General features: G+C 43.8%; 1 protein-coding gene and 1 pseudogene across 3 annotated transcripts in view; both read left to right on the top strand.

Moving 5' to 3' along the window:
* KAT2B (lysine acetyltransferase 2B) overlaps nucleotides 1-22188 on the top strand; it is a 104707-nt gene that overhangs the window by 8502 nt on the left and 74017 nt on the right. The gene's annotated exons all lie outside the window — the stretch shown is intronic.
* On the top strand, nucleotides 20113-20422 carry LOC309961727 (small nuclear ribonucleoprotein E-like; annotated as a pseudogene). The gene has a single exon. The product of its transcript is annotated as a small nuclear ribonucleoprotein E-like (transcript).

A 22188-nucleotide genomic window follows, 5' to 3' on the forward strand; every position in this document is an offset into this window, starting at 1 on the left:
TGGCAGTGAGGGACACAGATTACTAGACAGCCTACAGTTTTTCCATAACAGCTCATCCTTGAAAACTTGTATTAAATATTTAAGATGAGCTTACTATTTAATGGGATCCTATGGGCCATAAAGCAATCTTTTCTGTAATTGATATAGTTAACACAACGGGAGTTTCATCTTTTTTACTTGTGTGTGCCTGTACATGGAGGTGTTATACCTATACCATGTAGTTACTCATGTAACATTTGCTCCTGCCCAAACCCCTTATGACAACTCATCACCTAGTTATCATCGAACTAGAATCAAATCCTTTATAAGGATGAATTGCTTTCACCTCGGGCTTCTAATTGGCATGCTGGTACCCCCTGCATCACACACTTTTCTTCTCCAGGTATTGGTGTGGCTTGTTGTTAAAACTCATTCTGGTCTGTTCTCAAATGCCAGCTTCTCAGAGATGCCTCCTGACCACTCCCCCACCCCGCCAAAGTAGCAGTACCCCATCACTCCATAATTTTACCTTGGTTTGCTTTCCTTTATTGCATTTGTCAGTACTTGGAAATCACATATAGTTTCTTGTCTGTTTCCCTTACGACAGTGGAAGTTCCCTGAAGCAGGGACTTTGGTTCATTCCATATCCCAGGTCCACGGACCATGTACACAGTGGGTGTTCAATCCATATTTGTTGACTAAGTGGGTCATATTCACAGGCTTTGTGAGGTTGGAGGAGAGGAAGTTTTGTTTTAAAGACAAGGAAACTGGCGCCCAGGGAGGTTTCGTAACTTGCCCACAGCCGTGTGGTCAGCAGCAGGGCAGCCCTGAGCTGGGGCTGGAACAGCATCTCCAGGTACTCAGCTCACGGGGACCTGATGACACGCGGTACTTGTCTGATGGCCTGGACTTCTGCTCAAAACAGAGCAAGAAGGAATCAAACCCACTTTTAATCCTCCTCTGAGTGAATGATGTGAATTTCTCTAACCCGCAAACCTGCATTTCCTCATCTGCAAATTAAAATGAAATTTGCACAAGGGGATTGTGAATATTGTAAGACCAGCGGGTTAAAACCTATGGGGTGTGGGGGGGAAAGGCCCTACCGTGTATTCTAAAAGTCTAAATTATGCTAGTGAACAAAAAAGATTGCCTATAAAGGTATGTTTTCTAACTACTATTTATATTTTTTGTTCCTTTGCTGTCCACTTAAAGGCTACAACAGGCTTTCTTTAATTTGTTCTTCTGTTTGTACCCAGAGGCCTAGACACAGGGCTTATTATTATTATTATTTTAATTAATTAATTAATTTTTGCCTGCATTGGGTCTTCGTTGCTGCGCACGGGTTTTCTCTAGTTGCAGCGAGCGGGGGCTACTCTTTGTTGCAGTGCACGGACTTCTCACTGTGATGGCTTCTCTTGTTCTGGAGCATGGGCTCTAGGCATGCAGGCTTCAGTAGTTGTGGCACGCTGGCTCAGTAGTTGTGGCTCGCAGGCTCTAGAGCACAGGCTCAGTAGTTGTGGTGCATGGGCTTAGTTGCTCCGCGGCATGTAGGATCTTCCTGGACCAGGGCTCGAACCCGTGTCCCCTGCATTGGCAGGCGCATTCTTAACCACTGTGCCACGAGGGAAGCCCTGGGCTTATTTTTTTTAATCAGGAGACAAATGTATTGATTTTGGAAAAAAGTGGGAACGATGTCGCTAGTGATCCTTGGCCTGACACACCACCTAACCTTAGGAGGAGGCCTTCTGTAATCTCTTCAGTGACCTCAGGTGTGTGGAGATATTTCCAGGAACTCTACACCATCCTAACCAGCCCCCGCGTGCCCTGGGTCTGTGCAGCCGTCTACGAGGCTTCTGTGGTACACAGGAGATTCCAGAAGTACAGGGATGATACCTGACTAATACCCCAGTGATTGATGGCAGCAGCAGCCCTATCTATTGTTTGCATTCGCTCTAACAAGCTGGTGTTGAAACTGGCTGGCAGAATGCCAGGGAAGCCAAGGTCAGCGTACTTTGAAACAGCGAAGTGAGTCATGGGAGCCAGGACTTGCACATTGCACATACCCACAGGAGCACCTGACCCACCCACCTCCAGGGGAACATGTATTGGCTAGCTGCCTGTGCCCGGCTCTGTCCTAGGTGTGTGGTGAGTGACAAAAGGACGTGCAAGCCACAGGGAGTCCTCATCTTGCTGGGGAGACAGATGTGAACGGAAAGAAAAATGGAAGCGAATAATCAGGCACGAAGTCCGTGCAAAGAGAAAGCGTCACGAGCTGGGGTGGGTGGGAGCGGAGGTGAGGGGCCCAGCCCAGGTGGAGTGAACGGTAGAAAGCAGAGTGGAAGGGAGCAAGGCATCAGAGCGGTATAGAATGCGGACCTGGGCAACAGGTTGGCCCAGTTGGAATCCTGATGTGCTGCTATCGCTCTGAGACTGTGGGGAGATTCCGTACCCTTCACAAGCCTCCATTTCAGAGCTGTAAAGTGGAGAGGGTGTTACTGTCAACTTTTCCCATTCATCCAACAACTTGTTCTTGAATGTGTCAGGCGTTGGTTTAGATGCTGGGGATACAGTGACAGATGGGTCCTCGCTCTTAGAGAGCTTGCTTTCTGGTAGCAGAAGGAGACGGTAAACAAGAAAATAACAGAAAGTGGCAAGTGCCACACACACAGAGAATGAAAACAGAGACATAGATGAGAACCCTTGGGGAGCTCCTTCAGATGTGTGCCTGGAAAGCTCTCTCTGAAGAGGGGACACATCCTGGGCCAGAACGATGACAGGAAGCCAGCTCTGTGTGGGGTGCGAGGGGAGAGGGAGGTGCAAAGACCCTGGGCCCTGAGAGGCCTTGGCAGGGTCAAGGGCAGCCAGGCGACCAGCGTGGCTGGATGGGGGTGGGCGTGGGATGAGCATAGATGAGGTGAAGAAGGAGTAGATGGGGCCAGATTGCCAGAGTATAATTTTCACCCGGTGAAATGATCTGATCTCCACCTCTGAGCAGTTTCAACAAATGCATATCAAGACCCAAACAGTTACGTCACCCTAGAAAGTTCCCTACTGCTCCTTGACCTTCATATCCCTCTACTCCCAGAAGCAACCACTGATCTACTTTGTGTCACCGCAGGTTAGTTTTGATATTCTAGCATTTCTTATAAATGATACCACATAGTACACACACTATTCTTTTTTCACTCCGCTTAGGATTTTGGGGATTCATCCATGTTGTTGCATGCATCAGTAGTTAATTTCTTTTTATTGCTGAGAAATACTCCACTGTACGGATGTACCACAGTTTATCTGTCTACCTGTTGATGGGCATCTGGGCTGTTTCCAGTAGATTCAGAGAAAACCTGCATTGTCAAGCATCTCCTTTTGGCTGCTCTGAGAAGAATAAAGTGTTTAAGAGAAAGAGTGGAAAAAGAGGGCCACTTGAAGTTTTTGCAGTCTAGGTATAAGTGGATGGTGGCTTGGAGAAGTTCTTGCAGTCTAGGTATAAGTGGATGGTGGCTTGGATGAGGGTGGTAGCAGTGGAGGGGTGAGAAGGAGACAGTTTGGGGCTATGAGTTTAGAAGCAACAGGATTTGATTTATTGGCAGGGTGGGTGGGAGGCATGCGAAGAAAAGACAGAAGTGAATGTAATGTCTGGGTTGCTGGCCTGAGCAGCTGAAAGGATGGTAGTTTCATTTGTCAAGATTTGTGATCACCTAGAGGGGTGGGATAGGGAGGGTGGGAGGGAGACACAGAGGGAGGGAATATGGGGATATATGTATACATATAGCTGATTCACTTTGCTATACAGCAGCAACTAACACAGCATTGTAAAGCAATTATACTCCAATAAAGATGTTTAAAAAAAAAAAAGGGTGAGACCGTGGGAGAAGCATATTGGGGTGGGTGAGAGTCAAGAATTCTTTCACGGATGTGTTAACATATATCTCTTAGCCAAGTGTTGTTTTTTGTTTTGTTTTGCGGTACGTGGGCCTCTCACTGTTGTGGCCTCTCCTGTTGCGGAGCACAGGCTCCGGATGCGCAGGCTCAGCAGCCATGGCTCACGGGCCCATCCGCTCTGCGGTATGTGGGATCTTCCCGGACCAGGGCACGAACCCGTGTCCCCTGCGTCAGCAGGCGGACTCTCTACCACTGCGCCACCAGGGAAGCCCCCAAGTGTTGTTTTGATGATAAAGTGAGGTAATCCATTTAGCAGTTGTGTATAATATCTGGAACATTCTTTTTTTTAATAAATTTATTTATTTAATTTATTTTTGGCTGCATTGGGTCTTCGTTGCTGTGCCCAGGCTTTCTCTAGTTGCAGTGAGTGGGGGCTACTCTTCATTGTGGTGCGTGGGCTTGTCATCATGGTGGCTTCTCTTGTTGTGGAACACAGGCTCTAGGCGCACGGGCTTCAGTAGTTGTAGCATGTGGCCTCAGTAGTTGTGGCTCGTGGGCTCTAGAGTGCAGGCTCAGTAGTTGTGGCACATGGGCTAAGTTGCTCTGTGGCATGTGGGATCTTCCCGGATCAGGGCTTGGACCCATGTCCCCTGCATTGGCAGGTGGATTCTTAACCACTGCGCCATGAGGGAAGCCCAATATCTGGAACATTCTAAATGCTCAGCAAATGGTAGCTACTATTATAGTTAAAAGCAATGCTAAGTAAACCTAAGTGTCCATCAACAGAGGAATGGATAAAGAAGATGTGGTACATTATACAATGGAATATTACTCAGCCATAAAAAATTGAAATAATGCCATTTGCAGCAACATGGATGGACCTGGAGATTGTCATACTAAGTGAAGTAAGTCAGACAAGGACAAATATCGTATGCTATCACTTATACGTGGAATCTGAAAAATAGTACACATGAACTTATTTACAAAACAAACTCCCAGACATAGAAAACAAACTTATGGTTACCAAGGCAGGGGGAAGGATAAACTGTAAGTATGGTTTTAACATATACACACTACTATATATAAAATAGATGAACAACAAGGACCTATTGTATAGCACAGGGAACTATATTCAATATCTTGTGATAACCTATAGTGGAAAAGAATAGAAAAAAAGACTATAGATATATACATATATATGTATAACTGAATTACTTTTCTGTACACCTGAAACTAACACAGTATTGTAAGTCAACCGTACTTAAAAAAACAAAACAAAACAAAAAAGCAGTGCAAAGTGATAATGATTGATCTTAATAAAGCAACTAGCCCAACTGGAGAAAAAGGAAAAGCGAGTAAATAGAAATCATGGGAAATAGGATCCACTGGGTAAAGAAGAAAACAGTTGATAGAAGGTCTTGAATTTCAAGTAGAGAAAGTCAAACTGAATCCACTTACTAATAGTGAGTCTTTGCACTTTAAGACGGAGGAGTCATGAGATATTTTAGAGCAAGGAGGTCTAGGTTTTGGTCTTTGCTCATCTGCCAGCTGGGTGAATGCAAAGCCACACCCTTCTCTAAGGACTGAATCACTGGCCCTTCCTACGGGGCTATTGGGTGGGGAAAATAGGATGATGTAGGCGAAAATTGCCTTGGGAAGTGTCAGAAGTGTTTGACATTATTCAATGTCATTTTAGAGTAGAGCCATGTGTGCAGTAGGTGTTATATGGAGGGTGGGAGTGGGAACAGATTGAAGGTAGGGAGGAGGCTGTTCCTTCTAACTGGCTAGTGAGGGCCTGACCTAGGGCCTTGGCAGTGAGAAAGGAGAAGGTATAAATCTGGCAAAGGCTTTGAAAGGAGAATCAGGTGGCCTTGGGTGAGGACCTTGAATGCAGATGTATCAGGAGCTGGGAGAAAAGCCTAATGCCTGTGTAGGGAATAGCATAGTTGAAAAGGGGGTGTGTTGGAGGTGAGGGCAAGCCTTCAAGTAAAACCTGGGCTGAGATGCCAGGTGTGGGCAGTTGGGAATGTGGGCTGGACACTCTGCCCTGAAGGTTGTGCTGGTTAAGGGGACTTGCGAGGCATCAGCCCGGATACTGGCTGATACTCTAAGAGCGTGAGCCGGCCCAGGATGCAGTGTATGCGGCGGCACTGTTTATTTTGCTCGTCATGATTGATTTGGTGCCAAGACAGCAGGCTGAGGAGAGAGACATTCTGTCAGTCAGCTCTTTGCCCAGGCTGCTCAGTGCCAGCCAAGCAATTTGAGGAATCTTCCGAGTGCGTTGGAGGCTGAGCTGGCTGCTTTGGCAGGTTCACCGGTGAAGTCCAAGGTGGACGGTGTGTGTATGAAAAGACTCCAGGAATCGTCTGGGCTTCAGGGTTCCGGGGCACCAGTTTCTTGGCCCTGGTGTCACTCAGGACCTCTTGAGGCCCTTCCAAGGGTGATGCATGTTTCGGTTTGGTCCTGGAGAGGTGACTCAGACATAAGGAAGGGGCTGGCCCACCCCTAGGCCGTTTGGTAGCACTGGAGTCATTCTAGCACCTTCTGAGACCATGCCTGAGGGTCCTGGGCCTTGGGTTCAGTCAGATCTGATTATTTCGCATAGAGAGTGCAGTTCCTTATTGAAGTCCAGCACAGACACAGGGATTTCTTCCAGACCCAGAGGTCTCCTCCTGAAGGTTTTCTGTGGATTGGATGTTGGTGCCTCGTGGAGGGCCTGCAAGGATGTTGTTTGACTAGGGTGTCTGTACCTGCTTGTCTTGTCCTGGGTCATTTCCTCAGGCTTGACCACTCTCTTCTCCTCTGTACCCTTGACCCCTCTCTTCAATATTTGTTTTTTTTTTGGTTCCTTGTGGCTTTCCAGACCAAAATGGCACCCTTAATTAAGGTCTTCAGAGACGCTTCTGCTCTGAATTACCTCACCGGTTATCTAGTCTCCCCTTCCGATTCTGTTTTCACTCTCAATTCCAGGCAAATTTGATCTCCTGAGGGAAGACTCCCTCCCCCACTCCCACTTTATTCTTTTCACTTGTACTAAAAGTCACCAAAATGTAAAAATCCCAGTTTCCAGTCATAACTTTATGGTGTCTGCTGGCTGTCTGTGGGCAACTGTGTCAACTGGAAGTATTATCACACAGTGAAGAGAGAAAAAGTGTTCATGTCCCAGAAAGGATTACCTAGCCCGTGAAATTTAAACTGTATATGGAAAGCTCACGTTAATCCAGGGAGAAGAGAGAGGTATTAACACCCACATCCCTGAGACCATCTTTTTCCTTCGCACCTTTGCTACTCTGAGTGGGGTCCTCACCTGGGAACTTCTTCCAAATGCAGCATCTTGGGCCCCGCCCTGGCCCTACTGATTCTGAATCTGCCTTTTAACAAGATTGCCTAGGTAATTCAGGAGCAGAGTAAAGTTTGAGAGGCACTGCTGCAAATCCCACGAGCATTAGTCAGACTACTTCCACAGCAGTTCACTTCTAAAGAGAACATTTATTGGGATCACAGCTCATACAGCAGACTCTGGGTGTTGTTGCTGTTTTAAAATAGGATTAAAAGAATTTTCTTCCCGAAGGAATACATGCACACAGTTAAGAGCAAAATTCAGACTGCTCGCAGTGGGGGCCAATGAAAATTTAGACACTCTCACCCCAGTCTTCCCCAACCCCAGACTCACTCCTCATTCCCTTGGACTTATTTCCAGAAATTGTTGGTCTCCCCTCCGCCACCCTCCTGAGGCTGCATCTTACATCTTCTACTAGAATTCGAGGAGGGGAACTAGAGTCACTGTACAGAAATCCATTTTCGATTCCGACGAGGCTCGAATGAATTTGTGAACAGGCCAGAAAGCTGCATGGCAGCAGGTCAAAGGTGTTGGGTGAGGGAGTCCGAAAGGGACGCCAGCAACATGGCTTTATTATTAGCAAGTTTTAATTGTTTCACACTGTCCACTAATTTTAAAAACAGGGCAGCCTACTTAATGACTTATTTCTGTCATTTGCTATTTCTCTTTTGCTGGGACAGATTCTGCCAGCAGAGGTGTGGCCACCTAGATGCTCTGACTTCTTTTGCTTTTTTCTATCTGAAAGGACAGAGATGGAGACCCCCATGTGCTGGTCTTTTATTATGATGATGATTTTTAATGTAGCGTATTAAGCTTCTTTAATTTGTGTTTGAGAAAATAAGCCTCAATTTTGGGACGCGCTTTAGGGAAACTTCGTAGAAGACTCATATTTGAAGTGATAATTTAATAGCAAGTTCTTGCCCTTTTAAAAGACAGTTTTATTGAGGTATCATTTGCATGCCATAAATTCCTCTGGTTTTAGGCATGCAATTCAGTGATTTTTAGGAAATTGAGTTGTACAGTCATCACCAAAATCCAGGTTTCCATTACCCCAAAAAAGATCCTTGTGTCCATTTGCAGTCAACCCTGTTTGCACCCCCCAGCCCCAGACTACTAATTGACTTTCTATCTCTATACATTTGCCTTTTCTGGACATTTATATAAATGGAATTGTACAATACATGGTCTTTTGTGACTGGCTTCTTACACTTAGCATAATGTTTTTGAAGTTCATCCATGCAGTAGCTTGTATCAACACTTCATTCTTCTTTACTGCCAAGTAACATTCCAGTGCATGGATATGCCACATTTTGTTTATGAACCAGTTCACCAGTTGATGGACTCTTGTTTTCTTTCCACTCTTTGGCTGGTATGAATCACGTTACTGTGGACATCTGCATGCAGCTCTTCGTGTGGATATTTTCATTTCTGTTGGGTAGATACCCATGGGTGGGTTTGCTGGGTCATGTGATAAATTTATGCTTAACTTTAAAAGGATTGTTTTTTAAAGTTGTGGCAGAATGCACATCACATAAAATTTATCAACTTAACCATTTTTAAGTGTACAGTTCAGCGGCACAGAGAAATTCACTGTGTTGTGCGGCCATCCCCACCGTCTCTGCTTAGAATTCATTTCATCCTGCAAAACTGAAACTGCCCACTGAACAGTAACTCCCCAGGGCTCTGTCCACTCAGCTCCTGCCAGCTTCCATTATTCTCTCTGTCTCTATGATTTGACTACTTTTCAGTCTGTTGATTATGTTCTTTTGATGCACAGAAGTTTAAAATTTTGATTAAGTCCTTTTCTTTTTTTTTTTTTTTTTGCTGCATTGTGCAGTTTGTGGGATCTTATTTCCCCAACCAGGGATCGAACCCGGGCCGCCTGCAGTGGAAGTGCCAAGTTCTAACCACTGGACGCCCAGAGAATTCCCAATTAAATCCTATTTTTTGTTGTTGCCTTTGCTTTTGGTGTCATATCCAAGAAGTCACTGCCAAATCGAATGTCATGCAGCTTTCCCCCCCTGTATTTTCTCCTAAGAGTTTTATAGTTTTAGGTTTTATGTTTAGGTCTTGGATCCATTTGAAGTTAGTTTTTGTATATGGTATAAGGTAAGGGTCCAACAATTTCATTCTTTTGCATGTGAATGTCCAGTTTTTCCAGCATCGTTTGTCGAAAAGACTGTCCTTTTCCCATTGAATGGTCTTGGCACCCTTGTCGAGAATCATTTGACCATATATGTGAGGGTTTATTTTGGGGTTTTCTATTGGTTTAACTTTTTAAGAAACCGCCAAACGGTTTCCAAAGCAACTGCGCCGTGTTACAATCCCCTCCAACAACATGTGAGGATTCCCATTTCCTCATATCCTTGACAAAATTTATTACCTGCTCTTTTTTTTTTAAAATTTTGTTGTGCTGGGTCTTAGTTGCAGCAGGCAGGCTCCTTAGTTGTGGCTCGAGGACTCCTTAGTTGTAGCAGGCGGGCTCCTTAGTTGCAGCATGCATGTGGGATCTAGTTCCCTGACCAGGGATCGAACCCGGGTCCCCTGCATTGGGAGCACAGAGTCTTAACCACTGCGCCACCAGGGAAGTCCCCTTACCTGCTCTTTTGATTATAGCCATCCTCGTAGGTGTGAAGTTGTATCTCATTGTGGTTTTGGTTCTTGACCTTTGAACATTCTGCCTTTGTCCAGCCTGGAACAGAGAGGTAGTAAGACAGAGTGAGGACACCCTCCCTCCCTCCCCCTGACATACACACAACCACAGGACCAGTTACCTGCCTGAACGCATTTAGTCCTTCTGCAGGGTAGACTGAATAAGCTCGGGCAAGTGTCTTAACATCTTAGAGCCTCAGCTTTCTCTTCTGAATAACGGGAATAATAAATCCCTTTCTCGAGACTTCCCTGGCAGTCCATTAAGACTCCGAGCTTCCACTGCAGCGGGCATGGGTTCGATCCCTGGCTGGGGAACTAAGATCCCACATGCCATGTGGTACGGCCAAAAAAAAAAAAAAAAAAAAAAAATCGCTTTCTCACACGAGGTGAGATAAGAACAAGTATACAAGTGCCTTTTTTTTCTGGTTCTTAATAAATGTTGGATTCACAGTTTTACTCCCTACATTTCCCATCTGTGTGATTTTGCTGTGGGACATCCCTGTCACTGATTTAACTTTTCCAGCAAATATGACTTTCCAGCATTTTAAGCATAACAGAGCCCTGCTAGCAGCTTGGCCATCTCTCTCCGGTTCCTCTGGATGCCACCCAAATATCTTCACGCTCACATCTCTCATCGGCGCTGAGTGAACTGGGAAGCACCCTGCCCCCTTGCCTGCCTGTCATCTGGGTCATGATCACTTGTTTATCCAGTTTTGCTTCCTTCTCATCATCCGTCCTGGCTTCTGTGTAGTCTGACAAAATCTGGTGCATTCTCCTGACCTCTCACTCTGGATCCTGTTGGGGCAAAAAACATGTTTATCCTGGGCCTGTCGAAAGCAATGAGGTGGCCTTTCCTTTCTCGGTGCTGCCATGGTGCTGCCACATCTGCAGAGACTTGCCCCCGGGTGGGGGGGGGGAGGGGAGATGCACTCCCCCTGGCAGCCTCCCCGCCTGTGCCTGGGTTGCTAGCTGCGGTGGTAATTGGCTTGGCAGTGCACGCCCTAAAAGGTTGTCCTGCAGCTGATACTTTGTTGAAGCTGCGAAGCCAACCCCCTTGGGAGTTCCCTGCAACAGCAGCTGTCTTGTCTTATTAAGGAGAGACATGGGAAAGGTGTTTTGAAGGGAGACGTCTTATCTCAAAGCACAGTGGCTGGGCCTGAACATCTGGAAGGGAGATAGGAAGGCCAAGGCAGAGGGCAGGGTGGCAGCAGCTTGGGACACTTGGCAGAAAATGCTTCACTGGCAGTTGAGGATAATGGTTGAATGTTTTCCAAGGACATAATACGTCCCCTTCAGTAAACTGGGCAATAAGTCCCATACATATTAAAAATGTTGTGCACTTAGGTTCTGAGTGTCCCATGATGCTTGTACACATGTTAGGAAGTATTTTTCATATCCTACCAACATGAAAAATTTAGAAGCAAGTGAGCAAAATCGAGAGACTTCCAGATATCTCAATGGGGTATAACTTTCATCAATTAGAACCACTTAAGAAATATGGGGACTATTCTTTGCCTAAGCTGTTAGGGTCCATAGTGAAGACTTGGGTTTGAGGGGGTGAATTCCCTTTAAACTCTAGTGCAGCAGTGTCACCAGAAGTAGAATGTGAGCCCACATCTGTAACTTGACCTTTCCTTATAGCTACTTGTATATTTTCTTTTAAATTTTCGTTGGAGTATAGTTGATTTACAATGTTGTTAGTTTCTGCTGTACAGCAAAGTGAATCAGTTATACATATACATCTATCCACTCTTTTTTAGATTCTTTTCCCATATAGGTCATTACAGAGTATTGAGTAGAGTTCCCTGTGCTATAAAGTAGGTCCTTATTAGTTATCTATTTTATGCCACTTGTATTTATTTCCTCGGGCTGCCATAACAAATGATCACAAACAAATTGTCAGAAAGTTCCTTTAATTCAGTTCTGGAGGCCAGAGGTCTGAAATCAAGGTGTCAGCAGGGCCACGCTTCCTTTGAAGGGTCTGGAAAGAATCCTTCCTTGCCTTTTCTAGCATCTGGTGATTCCTGGCAACGCTTGGCCTTTCTTGTTTTTGTTTTTGTTTTTTCCCCCGTGACTTTTGGGATCTTAGTTCCCCGACCAGGGATTGAACCCACACCCACGGTAGTGAAAGCGGGACTCCTAACCACTGGACCGCCAAGGAATTCCCCTTCCTTGGTTTTATAGTTGTGTCTCTCCAGTCTCCGCCTCCGTTCTCACATGGCATCTTCCCTGAGTGTCAGTGACTCGGCTTCCAAATCTCCCTCTCTCCTTTCTCTTATAAAAATACCAGTTATTGGGCTTCCCTGGTGGTGCAGTGGTTGAGAGTCCGCCTGCCGATGCAGGGGGACTCGGGTTCATGCCCCGGTCTGGGAAGGTCCCACCTGCCGTGGAGCGGCTGGGCCCATGAGCCATGGCCGCTGAGCCTGTGCGTCCGGAGCCTGTGCTCCGCAACGGGAGAGGCCACGACAGTGAGAGGCCCGTGTATTGCAAAAAAACAAACAAACCAGTTATTGGTTTTAGGGCCCAGTCTAAACCAGGATAATTTCATCTCAAGATCCTTAAGTAGGACTTCCCTGGTGGTGCAGTGGTTAAGAATTCACCTGTCAATGCAGGGGACCTGGGTTTAAGCCCTGGTCCGGGAAGATCCCACATGCCACGGAGCAACTAAGCCCATGCATCACAACTACTGAGCCTGCATGCTGCAACTACTGAAGCCCATGTGCCTAGAGCCTGTGCTCCGCAACAAGAGAAGCCACTGCAGTGAGAAGCCTGCGCACTGCAACGAAGAGTAGCCCCCGCTCACCACAACTAGAGAAAGCCCGCGCACAGCAACAGAAACCCAACGCAGCCAAAAATAAGTTTAAAAAAAAAAAAAAAGATACTTAAGTAATCCTATTTCCAAATAAGTTCCCTTTGTGAGGTTCCAGGTGGTCCTAAACTTTGGGGGGACACTATTCCACCCACCACACCACATTAAAAAAAATGAGAGAAAACAATTCCATTTCGTTAATTTTAATGTTTTATGTAATATTCCAAAATATCATTATAACATGTAATCAATATAACAGAATTCTTAACGAGATATTTTAACATTCTTTTTTCCCCCTTGGACACTAAGTCTTTGAAATTCAGTGCATACCTTACAGTTACAACGCATCTCAACTTGGACTTTCTCTGAGGGCTGCATAGCGGCTTGTGGCGGACTGCCATGTGCTGGCCAACACGCTGACAAAGCTTTTATGCTTCTCAGTGTTTTGCCCTGTATTTTCGCCCTCTCTCCTCTCTTCTCGCCCTCCCTTTACCCTCCTCTTAGCTTAAGAAATGAAAACCTACTTTGTAAAAGCTACTGGGTCCCCAAGACTCAGTGGAGGAAGCCGAGTTAGCCAGTTTTGAAAGAAAAGTCCTTTATTCAGTTACATTTTTAAGTATCAGGGTTCATTGTTGTACAGCTTATTAAGCACTTCTATCACAAGTGGCTTAAATAAATGTGGTTAATATTTGGGATGTAACATTTTTTATTGAGTAGGCTATTGGGAGGAATCTCCCTGCCATGAGATTTGTGACCCACCCATTTAGCAGCCCCTGCATGGACGTGGCATTATTCTGTCCTGTTAAGACAAGAAGAGGCACAAACTTTTCTTTCTGGGCTGATTGCTCTGAGTCTTTTGCAGTCATGAAGTTAAGATTAATATCTCTAAAAATCTGTATTGTCTTCTCCAAGAGTTGCAAGCTTGTTACTTTTTGGCTTGAACCTCAGTGAGGGGAGGGGTTGGTTTATAAGCAGACCCACAGGGAGAAGAGTTTTGGATCCTTGAATTCTTAAATGTGGTCTGTGATAAGAAGGTGGTTTCCACCCTCCTTCACACAACTGATGTATACTGAGCCTCTGTTATTGTTGTTGGAATCTCTCCGGAATTATGTTTTCCCTTCAGAGGAATCAATGTTAAAGAAAATGCAAGCAACCCATGAATATGAATACCACAGAGAAGAATATAGAGTACAGTGGGAATGTCCCTTCCCCTCCCCAACTTTTGCCCCATCCCCCATAAGTATGTATCTGTCTAGGCCCTCTGTATACCCACCCACATTCATATATATACACACACACACACACACACACACACACACACACACACATTTTTTTGGCTGCGTCGCCTGCCTTGTAGGATCTTAGTTTCCCCACCAGGGATCGAACCTAGGCCCTTGGCAGTGGAAGTGCAGAGTCCTAACCACTGGACCACCATGGAATTCCCCACATTCGTATATATTTAAATTGCTTATTCATTTATTTTTAAAAAACATATATCAGATTATGGTATATATTGTCCTGTGGTTTGCCTTTTCTGCCATTTACTGGGACCTAGAGAGTTTCCACATCAGCATAAATAGTTAGCCACTTTCTTTTTTTTTTTAAACCATTTTTAAAAAAATTGAAGTATAGTTAATTTACAATGTTGTGTTAGTTTCAGGTATACAGCAAAGTGATTCAGTTTGTATTGTACATACATACATATATACTTTTTAAAATAAACTTATTTATTTTTGCCTGCGTTGGGTCTTTGTTGTGGTGTGCGGGCTTCTCATTGTGGTGGCTTCTCATTTCAGGTCACGGGCTCTAGGAGCGGGCTCCAGTAGTGGTGGCTCATGGGCTCAGTAGTTGTGGCTCACGGGCTTAGTTGCTGCACAGCATGTGGGATCTTCCTGGACCAGGGATCAAACCTGTGTCCCCTGCATTGGCAGGAGGATTCTTAACCACTGCGCCCCCAGGGAAGTCCCTATATTCTTTTTCAGATTCTTTTCCCTTATAGGTTATTACAAGGTATTGAACATAGTTCCCTGTGCTATACAGTAGGTCCTTGTTTATCTGTTTTATATATAGTAGTGTGTATATGTTAATCCCAAACTCCTCATTTATCCCCTGCTCCCTGCTATCCCCACTGGTAACTTTGTTTTCTATATCTGTGAGTCTATTTCTGTTTTGTAAATAAGTTCATTTGTATCATTATTTAGATTGCACATATAAGTGATATCATATGATATTTGTCTTTGAGTTACTTCACTTAGTATTATAATCTCTAGGTCCATCCATGTTGCTGCAAATGGCATTATTTCATTCTTTCTTATGCCTGAGTAATATTCCATTGTATATGTAATATATATACATACACAATGGAATATTACTTTATATATATATTTATAAATATATATATGTATCTCACATCTTTATCCATTCATCTGTCAATGGACACTTAGGTTGCTTCCATGTCTTGAGTTAGCCTTTTTTTTTTTTTTAATTTGGCCACACTACGCGGCATGTGGGATCTTAGTTCCCTGACCAGGGTTCGAACCTGCTGCTTCCGAATGTGGCCTCTGCATTGGAAGCAGAGTCTTAACCACTGGACCTCCAGGGAAGTCCCTAGCGTGTGATAAAGGTGGTACAATAGTCGGTAGTAACAAACTACATAATTTAATAAATTCTTCTCTTGATCAAATTTTAGATGACATATATATGATATATATAAGATGACATATATATATATTTTTTTTGCTTTAATAAACAGTATATACAAATATCATTGAGCACATGTGAATATTTCTGTAGGTGCCCTTCCTAATTGTGCTGTTGGGCCAAAGGGCAGGAACATTCCAATTTGACTTCCAAAAGGCTGCACCAGTGTTTCCTCCCACACATGTGTATGAGGTGCATGTTTCCCCTGCAAGATGTCAACCTTTTATTTTTATTTTTTGGCAAACTAATTAGTGTGAGGAAATATATCACAGGGTTTTTATCTTTTATTTATTTATTTTTCTTGTTTTTGCTTTTTAAAAATTTCATCACAGGGCTTTTAACTTTTTATTTCCCCATTAATAGTTACTTTGACCACTTTGTACAGGTTTGTTTGTAATTAGCATTCATTTTTCTTGGATTTGCCATTTTGTTTCTATCAGACTGCCTTTTCAGATTGTTTTGTAGATGATCTATATATGCTCTGGATCTTAATACTTTGATTATGGGTTGTAAGTGTATGCCCTCTCAACTGATCCTGATTTACAACATTTATAGATTAAGGAGAATTGATATCTTTACACTGTTCAGTCTTCCTATCAAGAACAATGCATATTTCTTCATTTATTCATCTTTAGTAGACAGTTGTAGTTTTTTGAATATAGGTCTGACTCATCTTGAAGTTTTGACCCTAAGTATTTGATGGCTCTTGCTATCAGGATCTTTTTTTTCCTGTTACACTTTCTGAGTGGCTATTGGTGATGGAAAAGCTTCTGAGTTTTATGTTGCTCTTATATCCAGCCAGTTTATTAATTTCTTTATTAGTTTTGATGATCTTTAAGAATTGCCTACCAATATTCATCGTTTTTGTGTACTACTAGTACAGTGTTGAACTCTGGGCATATTCAGGACTTTCTTGTTTTGGTGACTTTAATAGGAATGATTTTTTTCTTTGGCTGCGCTGCGTGGCATGTGGGATCTTAATTCACTGACCAGGGATCGAACCTGTGCCCCCTGCATTGGAAGTGCGGAGTCTTAACCACTGGACCACCAGGGAAGTCCCAGTAGGAATGATTTTATGTCTATTTAGTATAATGTTTGCTTTCAGGTTAATATAATTTTCTTCTATACCAAATTTGCTATTTTTTTAAAAATCAGAAATTAATTTTGAATGCTTTGAACAGCTTTTTTGAGCATCAGTCATAATGATTTTCTCTTCCTTTAATTTGTTAAGGTATGAATAAATTTGTTTCAAATGATCTATCTTTGCATTCCTGTAATAAAGTTTAGTTATTATGTACTAGTCAAGATGCATGATGTTGGATTGTGTAGTGTCAAATTTTAAAAAAATATTTACTTATTTTGGCTGTGCCAGGTCTTAGTTGTGGCACGCAGGATCTTGGTTGCAGCACGCAGACTTCTTAGTTCCGGCATGAGGGCTTCTTAGTTGTGGCATGTAGGCTCTAGTTCTCCAACCAGGGATCGAACCCGGCCCCCTGCATTGGGAGTGTGGAGTCTTACCCACTGGACCACCAGGGAAGTCCCCCTGTATTGTTGAATTTGATTTACAAGTATTTCATTTTTGTTGTTGTGAGGTTGGGCTGGTGACTTTTTCTATGTTTTTTTGCTCTCTGTATTTTGTTTTACTGTTAGGGTTATACTGAATTCATAGAATGATGTGTGTTTTTTAATCTTTTTATAATGCTTTGGCACCGTTTTCAATACCAATGACCTGGTTTCCTGCTGTCCAATATGGTAGCCACTAGCCACAAATGACAATTGACTATCTGAAACATGGTTTGTTTGAGTTGAGATGTGCCATGTCAGATATCCCTTGGGTTTTGAAGACTTAGCATAAAAAACTATGTAAAATATCTTATTTATAATATTTTTATACCAATTCCATGTTAAAATGGTAACATTTTTAGATGTTATATGAAATAAATTTATTATTTAAATTAATCTCACCTACTTTTACTTTTTGAAATCTGGCTACTGGAAAATTTAAAATTTTGTCTGTGGTTCACATAATATTTATGTTGGATGACCCTTGAGAATTAACTAGAATGTTCCTATAAAACTATCTGGACCTGGGTCCTTTTTTAGGAGTAGGTTTTTGACGCCCTTTTCACTTCTTTTAGGATTGTTAGAAACTTTACTACTTAGTAAATCAGGTTTGATAATTTATATTTTCTGAGGGAAGTCAGGAAGTCACCTGTTTCATCTAGTTTTTCAAATTTATTGGTATAAAGTTCTACAGAGTACTTATTTAAGCTATAAAATAAATCTGTAGTTTTATGTCCTTTCTCACTTCTTTATTTCCCCCTGATTAGACTTGCCAAGAGTTTGTTTAATTTAATGTTTTTTTTTTTTTTTTTTTTTTTGCTGTACACGGGCCTCTCACTGTCGTGGCCTCTCCCATTGCGGAGCACAGGCTCCAGATGCGCATGCTCAGCGGCCATGGCTCACGGGCCCAGCCGCTCCGCGGCATGTGGGATTTTCCCGGACCGGGGCACGAACCCGTGTCCCCTGCATCGGCAGGCGGACTCTCAACCCCTGCGCCACCAGGGAAGCCCTAATTTAATGTTCTTTTCAAAAACCAACCATTTATAATACTGGCTAGGTATATGCTTTTGTTCATTACTGAGTTCCTTAAATATTTTTTGCATTAATTTCTTCTATTTTCCTTGAGTTTTTAAAAATTTTCCTTGAGTTTGTTACTTTTTTTCTAGATTATTGAGTTGAATGATTAGTTCATTTATTTTTAATCTTTCTGTTTTTTCCTGTAAATGCATTTAAGGGTCTTTGTTTTCCTTTATGTGTTGCCTTAACCGTATCCCATAGGTTTTGATACATTGTGTTCTTACTGAGTGATTGTGTATATGTAACCTTGCCATTTCTTTCTCTTCACATCCACTCTGTTATAAAAATGTCCACCAAGGTCACCCCATGAGCCTTCTAAGTTACTTCCCATTGTTCTCACATGTGGTGGGAATGGAGCTGATTGATTCTGCAAGGAGCATCACTTTTTTTTTTTTTAATTTTTATTGGAGTATAGTTGATCTACAATGTTGTGTTAGTTTCTGCTGTACAGTAAAGTGAGTCAGTTATACATATATGTATGTCCAGTCTTTTTAAATTTTCTTTACCCGTATAGGTCATTACAGAGTATTGAGTAGAGTTCCTTGTAGGTCCTTATTAGTTATCTATTTTACATATAGTAGTGTGTATGTGTCAATCCCAATCTCCCAGTTTATCCCTCCCCCCCTTCCCCCTTGGTAACCGTAAGTTTGTTTTCAACATCTGTGACTCTCTGTTTTGTAAATAAGTTCATTTGTATCATTGTTTTTTTAGATTCCACATATAAGCGATATCATATGATGGTTGTCTTTGTCTGACTTACTTCACTTAGTATGATAGTCCCTAGGTCCATTCATGTTGCTGCAAATGGCATTATTTCATTCCTTTTTATGGCTGAGTAATATTCCTGTGTGTGTGTGTGTGTGTGTGTGTGTGTGTGTGTGTGTGTGTGTATGTGTATATACCATATTTTCTTTATCCATTCATCTGTTGATGGACATTTAGGTTGCTTCCATGTCTTGGCTATTGTGAATAGTGCTGCTGTGAACATAGGGGTGCATGTATCTTTTCTAATTAAGAGTTTTGTCTGAATAATGCCCAGGAGTGGGGTTGCTGGATCATATGTGTGAGGGGCATAACTTTTCATTTGTAAGCTGTCCAATCTTTTGTTCAGTAAGAGCTGTGATTCTCTAGCGATTGGGGCCAGTATCCTGAAGCTACTTTCATCGGCTGCATCCTCTTCAGGTCCTTGCTTTGAAGTATTAACTGTTGTAGTTCTTGTAGTTCATCATGACTTACAGAGCTCTTGTTCCAGCTCATCCTTCACCTAACAGGGCACTCCTAGCATATTACCATCATCTTTATAACCACTTGTGTTCACCCTAGCGCCTACCCACATTCATTACTTAATGCCCCCACCAGTCTTGTGAGATAGGTATTTTATACTCATTTTATAGCTTGGGAAGCTTAGGCAGGTTAAGGGGTTTACCCTGGGTTCATACAGTTAGTAACTGTTGGAGCTAAGATTTGAAACCACATTTATATCACTGTGAGGCCCACCCTTCTGACCATGGCTTTGATACCGTGTACCTGCAGCCTTTCTACCAGCTTCAACCTAAGATGGAACATTTTGCTGACCATGAGTTTGCCTCCCTTCCTTCCCCTATCGTTGCTGTGGGTTGGTCGAGGGCAGGTGCTGAAGGGCTGCGGAGGAAGGGGACGAGTCCTTGCGGGAGGGCTCAGAAAGGACCCCTTCCCCAGTCTCCTGCCAGCCTCTTGTGATGCAGGATTGCCTCAACCTTCCCGGCTCCCTTTTCCTCTGCCCCTTTTCTCCATCCCTGCCCTCTCGGCTGCTCCAGAATCTGAGGAAGCAATATATCATGAAAGAACATCCTAGTCCTAGGGCTTTGCTGCAGGAACATCCAGTCTCATTCTCCCAGGTTATCTGGGAAAATTTCCAGGAATCTAGTTGCTAAGCAGAGCTTCAGGAGGAATAGGTATGCATTACCTATCTGATTCAATCCCAAAGTCTTATCTGTTTTAGGCCAATGGTTCAACCTTTTGTTTGTAATTTAGGTTGAATTTTTAAGGTAAATAGTATGACATAAAAAAAGCAAGGGTGGACTTCCTTGGTGGTGCAGTGGTTAAGAATCCGCCTGCCATTTTTTTTTTGAGGTAGTGTGCGGGATAGTGTGGTCTTTGTGAGTTTCCACCATGGCGTACCGGGGCCAGGGCCAGGAGGTGCAGAAGGTGATGGTGCAGCCCATCAATCTCATCTTCAGATACTTGCCAAATAGATCTCGGATTCAGGTGTGGCTTTATGGGCAAGTGAATATGTGGATAGAGGGCTGTATCATTGGTACTGATGAGTATATGAACCTCGTATTAGATGATGCAGAAGAGATCCATTTTAAAACAAAGTCAAGAAAACAACGGGGTCGGATCATGCTAACATTACTCTGCTCCAAAGTGTCTCCAACTAGAAATGATCAGTGAAGTGAGAAGTTGTTGAGAAGGCAGTACAGTTTTTTTAGGCGTCCTTTGTTAGGTGTAGTTCTAAAGCATTTATTTAATTGTTTTGCTCACCTTTATGTTATTACCAGATGACAATAAATGCTGTGGAATTGTTTTTATTAAAATATTTAGGGCTTCCCTGTTGGCGCAGTGGTTGAGAGTCCGCCTGCTGATGCAGGGGACGCGGGTTCGTGCCCCGGTCCGGGGGGATCCCACGTGCCGCGGAGCGGCTGGGCCCGTGAGCCATGGCCGCTGAGCCTGCGCATCCGGAGCCTGTGCTCTGCAACGGGAGAGGCCACAACAGTGAGAGGCCCGCGTACCGCAAAAAAAAAAAAAAAAAAAAAATTACATTGTTTCCTTCTAAAAAAAAAAAAGAATCCGCCTGCCAATGCAGGGGACATGGGTTCGAGCCCTGGTCCGGGAAGATCCCACATGCCGTGGAGCAACTAAGCCTGTGAGCCACAACTACTGAGCCCATGTGCCACAGCTGCTGAAGCCCGTGTGCCTAGAGCCCGTGTTCCACAGAGATTTCTTGTGTCTCAGTATCCAGGCCTGTGAGTGTCGTGCAGTGGGCGCTCATGGTTTAAAGAATGGATAGGTGGTGCAGGAAAGAAAGCAGGAAAAGCTCGTGTTTTATCTACCCTTCAATTAATTAATTAATTAATTAATTTATTTTTGGCTGTGTTGGGTCTTTGTTGCTGCACGTGGGCTTTCTCTAGTTGTGGTGCGCGGGCTTCTCATTGCGGTGGCTTCTCTTGCGGAGCACAGGCTCTAGGTGCACGGACTTCAGTAGTTGCGGCTCGTGGGCTCAGTAGTTGTGGCTTGCGGGCTCTAGAGCACAGGCTCAGCAGTTGTGGTGCATGGGCTTAGTTGCTCCGTGGCCTGTGGGATCTTCTCGGACCAGGGATCGAAGCCACGTCCCCTGCGCTGGCAGGCGGATTCTTAACCACTGTGCCACCAGGGAAGTCCCTTATCTACTCTTTGCCTTCTCCTCCCTGTGCATTCTTCCCACCACCCTGCAAATGCAGAGAGAACCCACCCCATTAGCAGTGTCTTCTGAGCTAATCCAGTCCGCACACTGTGTGAAAAGCAGTGGGGAGCTCCCATCAGACCCAAGCACATACCGAGGGGTTTCTTACCTGTGGACTCAGACCTTTTTTTGTCCAGCCTCTCTTGTCCAGGCTGATGGCTCTTCTCGTAGATGTGGAGTGTATGGGATGGATTCAGAGCACGCTGGCTTCTCAGCTTCCTGTAATGAGGAACTTCATGCTTAACTAGGTCACCGTCTCTCCGAGAATCTGGAGTCACAGATGCTGGCTCTGGTGGGTTTAATTCTGGTCTATACAGAGTTCCTGCCAGTTTTACTTCCTGCCCCGAGCCAGCCTGCCAGAGAAGGAGACTTAGGCTGTGGTTGCTAACCTGCCAGGATGCAAAATCCATCACGTTTGTCAAAAGCTAAAGGGGTTGTTGAGGCAAATTGAGGACAGACTCCCAAGTCACATGATTCCTCAGCATTCTGAACTTCAGTCCTTATCCAGTTGACCCCAAATCCTAACATAAATCCTCGGCCTTACTCAGTGAGGAAACCCTTGACTAGGCAACTCGGCACATTTATGACAATCCTGTGTTCCCTCGGTGGGCCTCGGTGAAGGTGTTGGCGTTCCTTCCTATCCAGATAGCACAGATTTATTAAGTTCTGGATTGTATTAGGAATTATGGTGTTTCTCCATGTGAT

Source organism: Leucopleurus acutus (genome assembly GCF_964270905.1).
Source record: "Leucopleurus acutus genome assembly, chromosome: 5".
In the NCBI taxonomy this organism is placed as follows: domain Eukaryota; kingdom Metazoa; phylum Chordata; class Mammalia; order Artiodactyla; family Delphinidae; genus Leucopleurus; species Leucopleurus acutus.